This window comes from Rana temporaria, chromosome 10 (genome assembly GCF_905171775.1).
Source record: "Rana temporaria chromosome 10, aRanTem1.1, whole genome shotgun sequence".
Taxonomy (NCBI): Eukaryota; Metazoa; Chordata; class Amphibia; order Anura; family Ranidae; genus Rana; species Rana temporaria.
In genome coordinates this window covers 34675170-34690067 of record NC_053498.1, presented here as the reverse complement: position 1 = coordinate 34690067, position 14898 = coordinate 34675170, and the positions used below count along the sequence as shown (strand labels likewise).

At 47.5% G+C, this 14898-nt stretch overlaps 1 non-coding gene across 1 annotated transcript; it reads left to right on the top strand.

Moving 5' to 3' along the window:
- The first annotated feature begins 4384 nt into the window (after nucleotides 1–4384).
- On the top strand, nucleotides 4385–4503 carry LOC120916601. Its single transcript, XR_005744031.1, has one exon. It is a non-coding gene; the product is annotated as a 5S ribosomal RNA (ribosomal RNA).
- Nucleotides 4504–14898: the final 10395 nt, after the last annotated feature.

The following is a 14898-nucleotide window of genomic DNA, read 5'->3' as shown; positions in this document are numbered from 1 at the left end:
TTTGGCCCCAAAGTTTTAAGTCGTTTTATACTATTTATGTAACATTTTCTATCTTTTGTTAATTTGATTTTGATTGATTTTTCTGCACCTCAAAACACCATTCTCTTGCTCTTTTTTGGTATTCCTCGTTATTTCGAAAAATTTGAATATCATGCAAAAGTTCATTTATTTCACTAATGCAACTTAAAAGGTGAAACTAATATATGAAATTGACTCATTACATGCAAAGCAAGATAGTTCAAGCCGTGATTTGTCATAATTGTGATGATTATGGCTTACAGCTCATGAAAACCCCAAATCCACAATCTCAGAAAATTAGAATATTATATGAAATTAATAAAACAAGGATTGTACATACCACAATATCGGACCTCTGAAAAGTATAAGTATGCATATGTACTCAGTACTTGGTTTGGGCCCCCTTTGCAGCAATTACTGCCTCAATGCGGCGTGGCATGGAAGCGATGAGCCTGTGGCACTGCTGAGGTGTTATGGAAGACCAGGATGCTTTAATAGTGCCCTTCAGCTCTTCTGCATTGTTGGGTCTCCTGTCTCTCATCTTTCTCGTGGCAATGCCCCATAGATTCTCTATGGGGTTCAGGTCAGGTGAGTTCGCTGGCCAATCAAGCACAATAATCCGACGGTCATTGAACCAGGTTTTGGTGCTTTTGGCAGTGTGGGCCGGTGCCAAGTCCTGCTGGAAAATTAAGTCAGCATCCCCATAGAGCACGTCTGTGGAAGGAAGCATGAAGTGCTCCAAAATCTCCTGGTAGACGGCTGCGGTGACCCTGGACTTAATGAAGCACAGTGGACCAACACCAGCAGATGACATGGCTCCCCAAATCAACACAGACTGTGGTAACTTCACACTGGACTTCAAGCATCTTGCAGTGTGTGCCTCTCCATTCTTCCTCCATACTCTGAGTCCTTGGTTTCCAAAGGAGATGCAAAATTTGCTCTCATCAGAAAAGAGGACTTTGGACCACTGAGAACAGACCAGGTCTGTTTTCTTTAGCCCACGTACGACACTTCTGATGTTGTTTGTTGTTCAGGAGTGGCTTGACAAGAGGAATACGACATTTGAAGCCCATGTCCAGGATCTGTCTGTGTGTGGTGGCTCTTGATGCACTCCAGCCTCAGTCCACTCCTTGTGAAAGTCCCCAACACTTTTGAATGTTCTTTTCCTGACAATCCTTCCCAGGCTGCGGTCATCCCTGCTGCTTGTGCACCTTTCTTTATCGTTACATCACGGGACACAGAGCGGCATTCATTACTATATGGGTTATATGGAGTACCTTCAGGTGTAGACACTGGCAATCTTCAAACAGGAAATGCCCCTCCCTATATAACCCCCTCCCATAGGAGGAGTACCTCAGTTTTTTCGCCAGTGTCTTAGGTGTTAGTCATGGTTTAGCTTACCTCCGCATCCTTGGGATTAGGTGAGCTACCGGTTCTGTCCAAAAAAGCCTGAGCGCTAAAGTGGTCAGTAACCGGACCCCAAACCCTTGGGGTATAGCCCATAATGCTTTCTTTTTAAGAGAGCTGGACCCTGGGCCCAGAACTTAGAAAACCTTTGGGCGCCTAATGTTTTCTGTTTGCCAGGGTGCTGTATGGGCCCAGGACAGTGGATCCTTCATGGAAGAAGAAGGTTCCCAGGGCCTGAAGGTCTAGACATCCCCACGGAGATGGGGGAAGATTGGGCCTCTTGCTTTGCAAAGTCCTGCGGCATGGAGCAGGTAAGTAAGGGGAAAACTTGCGGAACTTGGCTCTTAGCAAGTTTTTTCTGGGAGGTCACAGGGGACATGCCTAAAAGTTATGCATTGCATCTGGCAAACCAGTCACATATCATGAAGATAGGATGGCTCTATATGTTGTTATTCCCCTTAAACAGTGACCTCCCTGGTAGTATTGGAAAAGCTGTGAGTGGGGCCTTTTTGTGTACAAATGTATGTGTGTGTCAGAGAGCTATGCTTACCTGCAAGCCTCCAGGCGATGCTCTATCCAGTCCTTTTCCTCATGCCTGCAAGGCAGGCAAAACGCTGTCCTCCTCGTGTGTTTCTGGCTGCGGCTGCAGGAACAGAGAGGCCCTTCCTTCCAAACACCCCCCCCCCGTCGGCGGGCACGCGCGCGGCGCGCGTGCACGTGTTTATAGGCGCATTTTGGCGCCGTTTTAGCTGGGGGGGAAGGGCGGGTCAGTGATTTAAGGAAGGGGCGGCCCTTCCTTGGATACCACAGCTCATTCTATACTATGGTTTGAGGGAGGAAGGACTGGAGTAAAGCACGGGGCGCCGAGGACACACAGTGGCCGGAAAGAATACTACAGTCTTCAGAAGATTGTGGTTTAGCCTAGGAATAGGCTGTTTTTTCTTTTCCATCTCATAGTCTTTTCTTTGGCAATACTACTCAGGGGGATAGAATGTTTTTTCTTGCCTAGATTGAAAAAAAAAAAAAAAAAAAAAAAAAAAAAAAAAAAGAAAAGAAGTTTTTTTCTTTGAGAAAAAAAAAAAAAAAAAAAGTGTCATCTGGGGAAGAGGAAACATTTTTTATTCCCCAAACAGGTGTTTGGGCATTTAACTATTTATAAGTCCCAGGTACCAATAAGTAGCAGGTGTACCTCGGTATTGTACCATGGCATCAAAGAACAAATCAGAGGGTACAAAAGGTGGGGATTCCCCCACAGGGTCTGAGGTCTCGGATAGAGCTATGCCGCTGCTTTCCCCACTGGGAGCCTTTGGGCCATCGGGATCGGGGGCTGGAGCTGACGCGAGTCAACCCAATCCTAAGATGGTCACGGAGGAGGTGTTACTCACCTCTTTAAATGAGATGCAGAAAAGCATGGGAAAGATGATAGCCGCAGCTATGCGGGGTAGTAAGCGGAATAGATCTCCGTCACCCGTGCGCGGACCCTCGGAAGAGGAGGTCCTTTCCTCTGGGGAATTGGACGACCTCTTGGACAAGGACCAAGTAGGTTCAGGGATCGATGATCCGGATACAGAGGAGTCTGGGGCAGTCTCCCTGAGGGAGAGCTGGTGGATTCAAGACTTGACGGACTTGGTCCATAAGGCATTCAACCTGCCTATACCAGATCTCCAGGTATCGACGGTTTCAGCTTTGGGCTCACTGAGGGCGCCTCAAAGCAGTGCGGTGTTTCCGATCCATCCTCTATTGGAGGGAGTCTTGTTCCAAGATTGGAACAAACCAGACAAGGTTTTCTTACCACCTAAGAAATTTTCTGTCTTGTATCCTATGGAAGAAAAGTTTTCCAAGAGATGGGCTTCTCCTGCAGTAGACGCAGCCATCTCATGTGTTAACAAATCGTTAACATGCCCTGTAGAAAACATACAGGTTTTCAAGGATCCAGTTGATAAACGCTTGGAAGCACTACTTAAAAACTCCTTCACTGCTGCAGGGGCAGTAGTACAGCCAGCCGTGGCTGCGATTGGAGTCGCTCAAGCTTTATCGGATCAATTTAAGCAAATGCTTGAACTTATTCCTGCCGAGCAGGCAGAAGAATTTTCGGATGTCCCTAAGGCCATTTGTTTTACGGTAGACGCTATCAAGGATTCTATCCAGCAAGCGTCACGTTTATCGTTATCCCTTATCCATATGAGAAGACTCTTATGGTTAAAAAGCTGGGAGGCTGAGCCCCCATGCAAGAAGCTCCTGGTAGGGTTCCCCTTCCATGGAGGTCGGCTCTTCGGAGAAGACCTAGATAAATACATTCAGACCATTTCAAACGGCAAGAGTACTCTCTTGCCAACTAAGAAGAAGGTTCAGGGGCCTGCGTTTAAACGACAGTCCTCCCCTGGACAGGGGCCCTCTAATGCCAAGCAGTATCGACGGCCCCCTGCAAGAACAAACTTCGGCTTCAACAGCAGATCACAAAGACAGGCTGTTAGAGGCAAGAGGCAGTGGTTTCGCAAACCAGCAAAACCAGCCCCCAAGTCTACCTTATGAAGGGGCGCCCCCCACCCACGAAGGTGGGGGGAAGGCTGCGACTCTTTTCGGAGATTTGGGAGGCCAGCATTCCCGACGAGTGGGTACGGTCTTCCGTGGCCACAGGCTACAAGCTAGAGTTCCTAAGGTTTCCTCCTCCTCATTTCCAGGAGTCGAGGATTCCAAACGATCTGGAGAAAGGAGCCGCATTAAGATCGGCTCTAGATCATCTACTTTCCCAGGAAGTAATAGTAGAGGTACCAGTCCTGGAACAGGGACTGGGTTTCTACTCCAACCTATTCATCATCCCAAAGCCCAATGGAGATGTCAGGCCAATTTTGGACCTAAAGATGGTAAATGCATACTTAAAAGTCCGCTCATTTCGGATGGAATCCGTGCGGTCAGCAGCTGCCACACTCCAAAAGGACGACTTCATGGCGTCCATAGAGCCTACGACCACATCACCTTGAAAGCGCCCGATCTCGTCTGATCTCGGAGGCTAAGCAGGGTCGGGCCTGGTCACTACCTGGATGGGAGACCGCCTGGGAAGACCAGGTGCTGTAGGCTTACATAAAGGATGCCTACCTTCATGTTCCAATTTATCAGCCACATCAAAGATATCTACGCTTTATGGTGGCTTCGCGTCATTTCCAATTCGTGGCGCTTCCCTTCGGGTTGGCCACGGCCCCCCGCGTGTTCACGAAGGTTCTAGCTCCAATCCTAGCCAAGCTAAGGATTCAAGGGGTCACGATCCTAGCATACCTGGACGACCTCCTAGTCATAGACCACTCGTCTCCCGGCTTGGAGCGAGCAGTGGCCCTCACGGTCCAATACCTCGAGAGGTTCGGCTGGGTCCTAAACCGGGAAAAGTCAGCATTCCAGCCCACAAGGCAATTGGAATATCTCGGCATGAGATTAGACACAGAACAACAAAGAGTGTTCCTACCTCTGAGGAAGGTCAAAGCCATCAAGGTGTTAATCCTACTGGTTCTAAGCAAGAAAGAACCGACTATTCGCCTATGTATGAGACTACTAGGCAAGATGGTGGCTACCTTCGAGGCGGTGCCATACGCCCAGAGCCACACTCGCATCCTGCAGGCAGCCATCCTGTCAGCATGGAGCAGAAGGCCACAGGCCTTGGATATCCCGTTGCCACTCTCATCAAGAATCCGGCAAAGTCTGTGTTGGTGGTTAGACCCTCAGAACCTACTGAAGGGAAGGTCTTTCAGCCCAGTGGCTTGGAAGATAGTGACCACAGACGCCAGCCTGATGGGCTGGGGAGCAATTGTGGAGGGTTCCACTCGCCAAGGTATTTGGGCAAAGCCAGAGAAGCTGTTACCCATCAACATCTTGGAGCTCAGAGCTGTTCGACTAGCCCTCAGGGCTTGGACGTCGAAATTGCAGGGGTTCCCGGTGAGAATTCAATCAGACAATGCCACGGCAGTGGCATACATAAATCACCAAGGGGGAACCAGGAGTCAGGCCGCTCAGAGAGAAGTGAGCTTGATTCTCCTATGGGCAGAGGCTCATGTGCCCTGCATATCGGCAATATTCATTCCCGGAGTGGACAACTTTCAGGCGGACTTCTTAAGCCGCCAGACTCTATGGCCGGGGGAATGGTCTCTGCATCCACAGGTCTTTCAAGCACTCTGCCAAAGATGGGGAGTGCCGGACGTGGATATCATGGCATCGAGACTCAACAAGAAGCTAGACAGGTTCATGTCCCGCTCAAGGGATCTGATGGCCTGCGGAACCGATGCTCTGGTTTGCCCTTGGCATCAGTTCAAACTTCTTTATGCGTTTCCCCCGCTCCAGTTACTACCCCGCCTGCTGCGCAGGATCAGGGTGGAGCGCATACCAGTCATCCTGGTAGCTCCAGCATGGCCCAGAAGGGCATGGTACTCACTAATCCTAAGGATGGTAGTGGGAAACCCTTGGACTCTGCCTCTAAGGCCAGACCTGCTATCGCAAGGTCCGATCCTCCACCCTGCCTTACGGCATCTAAATTTGACGGCCTGGAAGCTGAATCCTTGATTCACAGGGGTAGAGGTCTGTCTCAGAAGGTAATCTCTACCCTAATCAGAGCCAGGAAACCGGTCTCTAGGGTGATTTATCACAGGGTCTGGAAGGCCTATGTAGGCTGGTGTGAGTCCAAGCTATGGCTTCCTCGCAAATTCACCATTGATAGAGTTTTACGTTTTCTCCAGCTAGGAGTGGATAAAGGATTGGCATTAAGCACAATCAAAGGGCAGATTTCTGCTCTGTCAGTGTGGTTTCAGCGGCCGCTGGCCACCCACTCGCTGGTTAAGACCTTCCTTCAAGGGGTCTTACGTATTAAACCTCCAGTTAAATCCCCGCTTTGTCCGTGGGATTTAAATCTTGTCCTGTCAAGTTTACAGAAACAACCGTTTGAGCCGTTGGCTGAAGTTCCTTTGGTTCTACTGACAAGGAAGTTGGTATTTTTGGTTGCCATAGTTTCCGCAAGAAGAGTTTCGGAACTGGCAGCCTTATCCTGTAAGGAACCATATCTTATATTTCATAAGGACAAGGTCGTTCTCCGCCCTCATCCTTCCTTCCTACCGAAGGTCATATCCAGTTTTCATTTGAACCAGGATTTGGTATTACCATCCTTCTTCCCTAAACCTACTTCCAGAAAGGAAGGGTTGCTGCATACCTTGGATATTGTCAGGGCCATGAAGGCCTATCTTAAAGCTACAGAGAAAATCCGAAAAACAGATGTGCTGTTTATTCTACCGGATGGGCCCAAGAAGGGGCAGGCAGCTGCAAAGTCCACCATTTCTAGGTGGATCAAGCAATTAATCACTCAGGCCTACGGCTTGAAAGGGTTGCCTCCTCCAGTATCATTAAAGGCTCATTCTACTAGAGCCATGGGCGCCTCCTGGGCAGCACACCACCAGATCTCTATGGCTCAAGTTTGCAAGGCGGCAACCTGGTCTTCTGTCCACACATTTACAAAATTCTACAAGTTGGACGTAAGAAGGAATACTGATACTGCCTTCGGGCAGGCAGTGCTGCAAGCTGCAGTTTGAGACCCTCGGATCCCGGGGGCTCCTCTTTTTTTGAGTTAAATTTAAAATTTAAGATTATTTTTCTCAAATAAGTTGGATTTATTATGATTTGAGTATATCTCTAAATTTAATCCTTTTGTCTTGGAGATGTTCTCCCTCCCCTCATTGTAAGCATTGCTTTGGGACATCCCATATAGTAATGAATGCCGCTCTGTGTCCCGTGATGTAACGATAAAGAAAAAGAGATTTTTAATACAGCTTACCTGTAAAATCTTTTTCTTGGAGTACATCACGGGACACAGAGCTCCCACCCCTCTTTTTGAGGACCATTTTGGGAGGCATACTGCTTGCTACAAAACTGAGGTACTCCTCCTATGGGAGGGGGTTATATAGGGAGGGGCATTTCCTGTTTGAAGATTGCCAGTGTCTACACCTGAAGGTACTCCATATAACCCATATAGTAATGAATGCCGCTCTGTGTCCCGTGATGTACTCCAAGAAAAAGATTTTACAGGTAAGCTGTATTAAAAATCTCTTTTTTTCTTCCACACTTTTCCCTTCCACATGACTTTCTATTAATGTGCTTTGATACAGCACTTTGGGAACATCCCAACTTCTTTTGCAATTACCTTTTGAGGCTTCCCCTCCTTATGGAGGGTGTCAATGATGGTTTTCTGCACAACTGTCAGGTCAGCAGTCTTTCCCATGATTGTGATTCCTACTGAACTAGACTGAGAGACCATTTAAAGGCTCGGGAACCTTTTGCGGGTGTTTTGGCTTAATCAGCTGATTAGAGTGAGCCTACAGTAGAAAATTGCACCTTTTCACAATATTCGAATTTTCTGAGATTGTGGATTTGGGGTTTTCATGAGCTGTAAGCCATAATCATCACAATTATGACAAATCACGGCTTTAACTATCTTGCTTTGCATGTAATGAGTCTATCTCATATATTAGTTTCACCTTTTAAGTTGCATTAGTGAAATAAATGAACTTTTGCACGATATTCAAATTTTTCGAGTTTCACCTGTAAAGGAGGTGGTGCGTAAATTAAAATCTCCAAGTTCCAATACTAATATATGCTTGTTTGTACCTCCTCTTCCCCTCTCCTTCAACACTGGGGTCACATTAGCTGAGTGAGGGAGAAGAGGATCCATTGGAATACTAGTCAGTTTCAGTGTGCAAAGGTATGTTTGCTTTGGAAAAATAAATCACCTCTGGGTTGTTGGGTGTCCTACGCATGTGGATGTTGCTGCATTATGTAAAAGTATTAGTTTCGTTCTTTTAAATTTTAGAATGGGGTGCCGCTAGATTGTACGGAATTTTGAAGGGTGCCTTGATGGATAAAACGTTGAGAAACACTGCTTTAAGCAGTAATTTAGCAATGGCAGCCCCTTCTTTGTCATCTTCTGAAAACTGACTCTGAACTGTTAACAAATGTGAAAATGTGTTTTTCAAGTTGTCAACTGCTTACTCTTTTTACACAAACAGACTTATTTGTGTGTGTGTTCTGTTTGAATGCTCTTTGCATGATGGGGACCTTGGCAACAGTATTGTATTAGCCGATTCTTGTAGGGACGTTTGGACAAGTGATGGGTAAAATCCTACATTACCTGTCTGACAAACATGTCAGACACAATGAACACTCAAGTAAACGAGACGTATTTTGGACACGTACAAAGGGTTTTGTCCTTGACTTCTTTCACAAGGATAGTCCGATTGTACTTGTGTATGTAAAGTCTATGTTTAGAAAAGTCTTAAATTTAATTTTTTCCCAAACACAGTGCTCAGAATTGCCAGCTCTGGACGCAAAACTATGTATAAGCAGTTACATGCCAACAGTGGTGGTGCTGGCCATTGATGGAGATCTTAATTTCTAACATACCCCAACTGTACTTACTACTAGGGTTGTTCCGATACCACTTTTTTAACCGCTTCCTGGCGGCCGTACGACTTAATACGGCCGCAGTGTGGTTCTTAATCTCCGGGAGGCTGTCTATATAAGGCCTCCAGCCACTGGGGGGCGCGCGTGCCTGCCGCATCACTGAGATGCCAATGCGCGTGCCTGGCGGCCGCGATGTCCGCCAGGCACCCGCGATCGGCGGTTACAGAGACAAGGACGTGGATCTGTGTGTGTAAACACAGAGATCCACGTCCTGTCAGGGAGAGAGGAGACCGATCTGTGTCCCTTGTACATAGGGACACAGATCGGTCACCTTCCCCCACAGTTAGAAACACTATGCAGGGTACACATTTAACCCCTCCCTCACCCCCTAGTGTTAACCCCTTCAATGGCAGTCACATTTATACAGTAATTAGTGCATATTTATAGCACCGATCGCAGTATAAATGTGAATGGTGCCAAAAATGTGTCCGATGTGTTCGCCATAATGTCGCAGTCCCAATAAAAATCGCAGATCGCTGCCATTACTAGTAAAAAAAATAAAAATAATAAAAAATAATAATTCTGTCCCCTATTTTGTAGGCGCTATAACTTTTGTGCAAACCAGTCGCTTATTGCGATTTTTTTTTTATTTTTACCAAAAATATGTAGAAGAATATGTATCGGCCTAGACTGAGAACATTTTTTTTTTTTTTAAATTGGGCTATTTATTATAGCAACAAGTAAAAAATATTGAATTTTTTTTCAAAATTGTCGCACTTTTTTTGTTTATAGCGCAAACAATAAAAACCGCAGAGGTGATCAAATACCACCAAAACAAAGCTCTACTTGTGGGGAAAAAGGGACGACAATTTTGTTTGGGAGTCACGTCGCACGACCGCGCAATTGTCAGTTAAAGCGACGCAATGCCGGAAGCTGAAATTTCACCTGGGCAGGAGGGGGGTATATGTGCCCAGTAAGCAAGTGGTTAAGACCGAGTACAAGTTTCGATACTTTTTTTTCAAGTACTCGCCGATACCGATACTTTTTTTAATGTCATGTGGCAGTGGCACATGTGTCAGTATTTTTTTATTTTTTCAAATTTGTATTTATTACTATTTTTAGTTATGTTTTTTTTTTTACAATGCTTTCTTCTTTTTTTTGGGGGGGGGGGGGGGGGATTGTGTCAGTGTGTTTTTATTTTAATTTTTATTATTATCTATTGCAATGTTTTTTTTAGCCCTGTTAGAGGGCTTTTTTTTTTCTATCGGTTAGGTATCCATCGGTTAAATTTAAAACAAGTTGGCTCTTTTTTAACCTATGGATAAATAACCGATGGGGCCCACACACGATCGGTTTGGTCTGATGAAAACGGTCCATCAGACCGTTCTCATCGGTTTGACCGATCGTGTGTACGCGGCATAAGACAGTGCTAGACCAATATGGAATCTGGTAACTCTGGAAGTGCTCCGTGATATGGTGCTCTTCAAAGGGATCCCATGGGTAGATGAGGGGGAAGAGAAAGGTAGTCCTGATGGGGACTCGGCTGCTGCCTCGCTGGTAGCGATGTGAAATCGCTCTGCAGGATAACATGGGGTAGGAAGGCACTCGATAGATATGCAGGGACATCACTCTTCATGCTTTTATACAACGTATTCATTGAAGTTTGTAGTTCACAGGGTGCAACTGGATCCAACTTCCCTTGTGAGGCTGCAGAATATAGAACAGAACCAGCCAAGTTGTGGGGACCCCTAACAGTAAAATTATTTTCGTAACGTGGGTTGTCAGCCCCCAATATAAGACAAGTAATTTGAGCCCCTAACCCACAGACATTTAGTGCTCCCTGAGTCCCCTCCACTCGTACAATATTAAAATCTCTTATGGTACATTTTAGGATGTGCCACTCTTTCTCTTTGTTCTCATTTCTTTCCATGTTATCTCTCTCGATCCTAATTTCTTGTCCCCCATCCCTCTCTCTAGCCATTTTTCTTGTTCTTTCTATTATTCTTTATCTCCCTTTTACTTTGTTCCTCCCCCTCTTTTCCTCCCCCTTGCATGTATTCTCAATTTCTATTCCTTCTATTACTCCTTGGTGGGGGATGGAATAAGTGTCAGTGCTGGTGGGGAGTTGGGATGAGTGTCAGTGTTGGGAGGAGTTCTGATCAGATAACTTAGGTGCTCTTGATCAAGGTCATCTGCTGATCTGAGAACTGTAGTGGGGACTTTTAATGGCAACTATAATCACAGGTAGTGTTATTTGCTGTGTCTCCAGCTTCACTGTGTCTCCAGCTTCACTGTGTCTCCGACTTTGTGGCGTCTCGCAGCAGTGACACCCATGCCGAAATCAGGAGATAGGGTCACCTTCAGCCCCTCCCTCTTCACATTCCTTACCAGTCAGCTGACTGCTAGTCTATGCCCCCCAGCCATGCTGTGAACTGAATGGGTGGCTGCAAAGAGGCCAAGAAAAGGCTGGGAGAGTGCTGCGGGCTTCAGGAACAGCCCAGGATTTGGTCATCATTTGACCCCCAGGTTGAGAACCACTCCCCTAAAGGGACACTGCAGCTTTTTTCATTAGTACACAGAGTGCATTGGCTGATAATGAGCCAATTCTTCCCATTCAGAATGAGTATCCAACTGTTTAAATAAAGCTTTTAGATGCCATCTCCAGCTTCCCAAGAGCCCTGCATCACTGGATGCTGTACCATGCACTTGTAAACATTTCCTGACTGAGAGCTTGGCTAGCCCTTTCTTCTACCTGTATGTTTATCTTGGACAGTAAAGTTTGCCATCATAGGGCCAGATTCTCAAAGGCGTTACGACGGCGCAACACCATTAGCGCCGTCGTAACACCTCATCTGGCCCCGGGTATCTATGCGACTGATTCTCAGAATCAGTTGCGCATAGGTACCCATTAGATCTGACAAGCGTAAGGCTGTTACGCTGTCAGATCTTAAAAGTAATTTTTTTTCCCGCCGCTAGGTGTCGCATCGTCGCTTTTCCCCGTCGTCTATGCAAATGAGGTAAGTACGGCGATTCCCGAACATACGCGAGGTCGACGCAGCGAATTAACGTCGTTTGCGTAGCGTACCCGACGCGTAAGGTTGCCCCTGCTAATTAGCAGGCGCAACCAATGTAAACTATGGCCGTCGTTCCCGCGTCGAATTGAATAAAAATTACGTCGTTTGCGTAAGACGTCCGTGAATGGCGCTGGACGCCATTTACGTATACATCTAGGCAAATGACGTCGGGGCGACGTCATTTAGCGCAATGCACGTCGGGTAATTTACCCGACGGAGCATGCGCAGTACGCTCGGCGCGGGAGCGCGCCTAATTTAAATGGTGCCCGCCCCATTTGAATTGGGCGGGCTTGCGCCGAGCAATCTAACGCTACACCGCCGCAAGTTTACAGGTAAGTGTTCTGAGAATCAGGATTTAAACCTGTAGACCTGCGGCAGTGTAACGTAGAGCTCATACATTACGCTGCCCAGGAGCAGCGCTAATGTATGAGAATCTGGGCCATAGTGATTAAGGAATTGGTGTATGTGGGAGGTGGTGGGCAAGGTCTTGACAATACCAGAATATGATGACACTTGCAAGTTATAGTCCCTTGCAATTCAGGCTTCTGGTAAATGAGAGAATTTTACTAATGTAATTGTTAAGACAGTGCAACTTATGTACAATGTACCACAACACCTGGCGATGTGTGCCATTCATTTTGAATGGCCCACCAATGCACCTAGTCAACACACCACAGCACTGAACTGCTAGACACTTCTGTGACGGACCGCCTGAGACCCCGACAAACAGTGCTTCCTTGCTGCTGCAACCCAGGAACAAGGTATTATAGTTGCTGCACCCAGCAACTAAACAGCACTAGCTTAGGTGCAAACAGGAACTCTCTTTAGTGTATTGTCTTTATTCAGAGAATTAATCGAAGCCTCGCTCTCAGCTTTCATCATGTTGTCGTCCATCATTAGAGAATGATCTGCTCTCTATGGGATCAAAGGCTGAAATTAGCTCTTTTCCATGCTCAGTCCGGGAGAGGCAGACAAAATCTCCAGTCTCCTCCATGGGCCAAAATCAGTGAGTAGAATGCTGGCCCTTAGTCCCCTCCAAAAGCCCCTGTCCTGGTTGGGTCTGTCACATTTCTCCATCAAAGGTAGACTAAAGTAACCAGGTCTCAGACTTCAACCTGATCTGGACTTACGTTAGTAGGGCAGAGTGATCCCACATAGTTGGTCCACATGATTTCCATTCTTGGCACAGGAAAGAGTTGGCATCGGTAGGTGTAGGGTAGAGTTTGTGACCCCTCTGTCCGGATGCCAGCATTTCAGCTGGGAGATCTTTACCATTCCAGGGCTCAGTTTGCTGCTGGAGAGAGAGACCAACTGCCTTGATTCCCTGAAGCTGTAAATACACAGTAGGTGCTAAGCAGAGGCCAGCAGTACTCTGCCCTGTTGCTAGCACTTCAGCTGGGGACCCCCACATCCTCCCCTCTGGCAAACTGTTGGGAAGGGAGGACAGCTTCCTTCGCTTCCAGACTGTGCATCTGCTGCTGGAGAGGGAGGTCAACCACTTATTTTCCTGGCCTGCGAATCTGTCGCTGGTGAGTATGGATGGCTTCCTCATCTCCCACATCCTTAAACTGCTGGTGGGTAGATGAGCAGGCTGCTCTCTCTCCCAAACTCTCATCCAGCTGCTAGGAAGGCATTTCTCTGGTATTGTCTCCCAAGTCCATGAATCCTTGCTTGGTAGGAAGGCAGTTTCTTTCACTCTAGCTGACTGCTAGGGAGGGAGGACTGCTTCCTCTGCTCCCAGACTGTGGATCTGCTGCTAGGGAGGGAGGACAACTAACTTCTCTTCTTGCATCTTGGACTGCCACTGAGGAATGAGGACAACTACCTTTTTTCAATGGTCCTTGACCTGCTGCTAGGGAGGGGGAATGGCTTCTTCCCCTACCTGCATCTCGGACTGCCTATGGGAAGCAAGAACCACCCCCTCCTCTCCCTGGGTCCCCAGAACTGCTGCGGGTGTGGGGCAGAGGTCTTGGACTCCCTGTCCAGTTACCAGAGCTTCAGCTGAGGGTTCAAGCTTCTCTTCATCAGCCTGTCACTGGGAAAAGGGGCCGTCTTTCCCGGCTCCCTGGAGCTCTGGAGGTGTTGCCGGTGCTTGGCAGAGGTCGATGCCAATGCCTCTGCTGGGTTTGCAGAAAAGGGTGGACAGTGCTTTGGCTGGAGAAGTTTGTTTGCTCAGAAATGTTCTGCCCTGGTGCCAGGCAGTCTGCTGGAGGCTCACTGGGTTACTCCTCCTCAGCAGAAAAGTCTATTAAATTGCCAGGCTCAGGAATTGCTGAAAATCCATTGCACGGCTGGCTGCACTTCAGCGGGTTACTCATAATCAATAACATCCATGGGTGCTGAGCTTCGTCAAACAGCCTTTTATATGCTTGTTCCAGCTCTCATCCTTGTGTGACTATAAAGTCTAAGGCCTCGTACACACGACCGAACATGTCTGCTGAAACTGGTCCGTCGGACCAGTTTCCGCGGACATGTTCGGTCGTCTGTACGGCCGACCGGACAATTTTCCGGCGGATCGGACAGGTTTCCAGCGGACATGTCCGCTCGGCTGAAACCCCCTCGCATGCGTCGAAGGGATTTGACGCATGCGTGGAAGCATTGACCTTCCAGGGTCGCGCACGTCGCCGCGTCATCGTCGCGGCCACATCACCGCGTTCGCTGTCGGCGGGAAATTTGGTCTGATGGTGTGTACAGCCATCAGACCAAAATCCACCAGCGGACATGTCCGATGAAAACGGTCCGCGGACCGTTTTCATCGGACATGTCCCGTCGTGTGTACGAGGCCTAAGAGCTAGATTCACGTACCCTTTACGTCGGCGTATCTATTGATACGCCGCGTAAGTTGAAAGATGCGCCGTCGTATCTATGCGCGCTATTCAGGGAACTAGATACGCCAGAATTCCTGCTTCATCCGACCGACATAAGTCTTAGTACGCCGTCGTATCTAGGGTGCATATTTACGCTGGCCGCTAGG